We start from the raw sequence: 4,794 nt of genomic DNA on the forward strand, positions 1-4,794 counted from the left end.
CGGGGAGAAGGAACAGGGCATACTGGACTGCCGAGGCGTACTATAAGCCTGGAGCGTGGTGCCGGCACTGGTGGTACCGGGCTGGGGGCACGCACCTCAGGGCGAGTGCGAGGAGCAGGAACAGGGCATACTGGACCCTGGAGACGCACAGTAGGCCTGGTGCGTGGTGCCGGAACTGGTGGTACCGGGCTGGGGACACGCACCTCAAGGCTAGTGCGGGGAGCAGGAACAGGGCATACTGGACCCTGGAGGCGCACAGGAAGCCTGGTGCGTGGTGCCGGAACTGGTGGTACCGGGCTGGGAACACGCACCTCAGGGCTAGTGCGGGGAGGAGGAACAGGGCGTACAGGGCTCTGGAGACGCACAGGAAGCCTGGTGCGTGGTGTTGGGACTGGTGGTACTGGGCTGGGGACACGTACCTCAAGGCGAGTGCGGGGTGCTGGAACTGGAGGCCTGGTTCGTGGCGCCGGCACTGGAGGACTGGTGCGAGGGGCTGCCACAGGAGAGCTAGTACGTGGGGCTGCCACAGGAGGTGCAGGACTAGGGAGGCGCACAGGAGGCCTGGTGCGTGGGACTGGCACTGTCATTACCAGACGGTTAGCACGCACCTCAGGAGTATGGAGAGCTGACTCAGGTAACATCAAATATCGGGCGGATGTCGTGTCTCATGCACCAACACAGCAACTCCCTCATTTCACTCTCCTCCAATTTCCCCATTAATTCCTTCACAGTCTCTGTTTCACTCCCCTTGCTCACCTCCAATTCCACCCCGACTGGCTCTGGTTCCATCTTCGGCTCCTCACGGTAAGCACGGGAAGTTGGCGCAGGTCTCCTACCTGAACTCGCCACACTCCCCGTGTGCCTCCCCCAAGAAATTTTTGTGGCTGCCTCTCAGGCTCCCAGCCGCGCTGCCGCGCTAGCTCCTCATAATGCCGCCTCTCGGCTTTCGCTGCCTCCAGCTCTGCCTTGGGGCGGCGATATTCACCCGGCTGTTCCCATGGTCCCTTGCCGTCTAATATTTCCTCCCAAGTCCATTGCTCCACAAAGCGCTGTTCCTTCCTTTCACGCTGCTTGGTCCGGTTGTGGTGGGTTATTCTGTCACGTTCGTTGTATGGAGGAAGAGAGGAGGACCAAGGTGCAGCGTGATATAAATACATTCTTCTTATTTATTTAACGAAACGAAGAACACTTAAACAAACTAATCAAAACAACAAAACGAACGTGAAGCTATATATATAAAGTGCAGACACAAGCAACAAATACATAGACAATAACCCACGAAATACCCAACGGAATATGGTTGCCTCAATATGGTTCCCAATCAGAGACAACGATAAACAGCTGCCTCTAATTGAGAACCAATCTAGGCAACCATAGACATACAAACACCTAGACTAGTAAACACTCCATTAACATACAAAACCCCTAGACAAGACAAAAACATACATCCCCATGTCACACCCTGACCTAACCAAAATAATAAAGAAAACAAAGATAACTAAGGTCAGGGCGTGACATCCCTTTAAAGTTTAACTATGTCCTTGGCCTGCTCCCGTGAGCACAGACATAGACCCACCTTTTCTACTGTTACGAATAAAAGCCCCTCCTAAGAAAATCCTCTTTAGACTGAGCAAACCCACAGCGTGAGCTGTGATTGCGAATAGTATAGACCATGCATACCTCAGTGTAAGCTGGGGTGGCACAGGTTTGAGTACCAAGACTAAGCAAACCTACAGCGTGAGCTGTGATTGCGAATAGTTATTGAATTCCTAACCATAGCACGTGGAGCATTTGCTACACGGCTGGAAATGGTTCAACTCTGACTATCGATCCCTACAGAATAAGAGCAAATCTTAGATACTAATTACTAGTCTGCAGCTAGAAATTATGTAAACCTGGGACGAGAATACCGACAACCGCCAAAACATCTATTCTATGAGAACATTTCTGAATGGTACTCTGAAGTAGCCATTCTAACCATTAAAGACTTTGATCTTCAGGGAAACAGGAAGAGAAAGAGAGACTCAGATGAACTCTCCAGCAGACGGACCGGATTCCAACAGAGAAGATCACAACGACACATGGGCATAAGTATATATTGATTGCATTTATTCCCGAATGAGTGAGCGTTCATGTGCAAAGGATTAGCATTTGAATGAATATAATTATCAACTGTGTGTAGTGATCCCTTTTGTCTTTCCCGCTTCTTTCTCAGTCTACACCCACTTCCCTTTGTCCACCAAGCCATCATATTGGCTAAGCCCACTAGGGAATCTTCCCTATCCTTTTTAGTAACCAATATCTACTGTTTATTTGTTTATGCATTTCTGTGATTATTTAGTTAGTTAGTAAATAAATGATTAAGCAAATTGGCAATTGGATAATTTGTAGTAAAGGCTGGGTTCGTGCAGATAGCCAACAATTTACGACGTTTGGAATGAGACTGTCGTGAGGTAAAGAATAATTAATTCATAGAAGACTAATTGATCAGATATTAAAATAGCTGAAGAGTTATATTCGGAAAAGTATAACTTTGTAATCTCAAGATTTTCCGTGGTGCCTCGACTTCCTAGTCAATTAAATTTACATGATTAGTTTAATCACGCAATAATAATTACAGAGATTTGATAAAATAAGTCTTCACCTTTAATGATGCCAAAGACACAACAATTGTATAGGGAAAGACACCTATTTTGTTCTTATTTTATAGATACATAAAAAATGTGATGGATATACACTAATTCCTTTTTAACTGTTCTGGGAAAAGATTTTTGGAACTAAGTTGTCTGACATGTATATTGTTACACTTCTTATCCTGTAAATAACAGCCATCTACAGTATGTGTAAAGATGGTAGGAAAGGTGAAACATTGAATATAAACCATCCCTTTCACAATCAGTACAAGGCAAGAAGAAATAGCATTTATGACTTTACAATATTGCTTAGGATGACAAGGAAAGTCATGTTTTATCATAAAATGTCACGCCCTGACCTTAGAGAGCCTTTCTATTTCTCTATTTGGTTAGGTCAGGGTGTGATTTGGGTGGGCAATCTAGTTTTCCTATTTCTTTGTTTGGCCTGGTATGGTTCCCAATCAGAGGCAGCTGTCTATCGTTGTCTCTGATTGGGGATCATACTTAGGCAGCCTTTTTTCCCACCTGTAACGGCTTTCCTCCTCCTCTTCATCCGAAGAGGAGGAGCAGGGATTGAACCAAAATGCAGCGTTGTGTGATGACATATTATTTATTTAAACAAGACACAAAACGAACTATACTTGATTAACTACAAAACAACAAACGACGTAGACGCACCTGAACATAAGAACTTACGTATAACGAAGAACGCATGAAAACAGGAACAGACTACATAAACCGAACAAACGAACAAACAAAACCGAAACAGTCCCATGTGGCGTAACATAACACAGACACAGGAGACAACCACCCACAACAAACAGTGTGAAAACACCTACCTTAATATGAATCTCAATCAGAGGAAATGAAAACCACCTGCCTCTAATTGAGAGCCATATCAGGTCACCCTTTAAACCAACATAGAAACAGAAAACATAGACTGCCCACCCAAACTCACATCCTGACCAACTAACACATACAAAAACTAACAGAAAATAGGTCAGGAACGTGACATAACCCCCCCCTTAAGGTGCGAACTCCGGGCGCACCAGCACAAAGTTTAGGGGAGGGTCTGGGTGGGCATCTGACCACGGTGGTGGCTCAGGCTCTGGGCGAGGTCCCCACCCCACCATAGTCAATCCCAGCTTACGTTTCCCCCTACGACTGACCACCCTCCTATTCCACCCACTTAATTTTTTGAGTAACATCGAGACAAGGGGCAGCACCGGGATAAGGTAGCTCAGGACAGAGATATAGCACAGGACAGAGAGGTAGGTCAGGATAGAGAGGTAGCTCAGGATAGAGGGGCAACTCCGGACTGAAGGGCAGCTCCGGACAGAGAGACAGCTCTGGACTGAGGGGCAGTTCTGGATAAATGGCCGCTCTGGGCTGAGGGGCAGCTCATGACTGGCTGACGGCTCTGGACACTCATGGCTGGCTGACGGCTCTGGACGCTCATGGCTGGCTGACGGCTCTGGACGCTCATGGCTGACTGACGGCTCTGGACGCTCATGGCTGACTGACGGCTCTGGACGCTCATGGCTGGCTGACGGCTCTGGACGCTCATGGCTGGCTGACGGCTCTGGACGCTCATGGCTGGCTGACGGCTCTGGACGCTCATGGCTCGCTGGCGGCTCTGGCAGATCCTGTCTGGTTGGCGGCTCTGGCAGATCCTGTCTGGTTGGCGGCTCTGGCAGATCCTGTCTGGTTGGCGGCTCTGGCAGATCCTGTCTGGTTGGCGGCTCTGGCAGATCCTGTCTGGTTGGCGGCTCTGGCAGATCCTGTCTGGTTGGCGGCTCTGGCAGATCCTGACTGACGAATGGCTCTAGCGGCTCCTGACTGACTAACGGCTCTGACGGCTCGGGACAGACGGGCGGCTCTAATGGCTCGGGACAGACGGATGGCTCAGACGGCGCTGGGGAGACGGATGGCTCAGACGGCGCTGGGGAGACGGATGGCTCAGACGGCGCTGGGGAGACGGATGGCTCAGATGGCGCTGAGGAGACGGATGGCTCAGATGGCGCTGCGGAGACGGATGGCTCAGATGGCGCTGCGGAGACGGATGGCTCTGGCTGATCCTGTCTGGCGGAAGGCTTTGGCTGCTCCTGTCTGGCGGAAGGCTCTAGCGGCTCCTGTCTGGCGGAAGGCTCTAGCGGCTCCT

The sequence above is a fragment of the Salvelinus namaycush genome, chromosome 11, assembly GCF_016432855.1.
Source record: "Salvelinus namaycush isolate Seneca chromosome 11, SaNama_1.0, whole genome shotgun sequence".
NCBI classification, from domain to species: domain Eukaryota; kingdom Metazoa; phylum Chordata; class Actinopteri; order Salmoniformes; family Salmonidae; genus Salvelinus; species Salvelinus namaycush.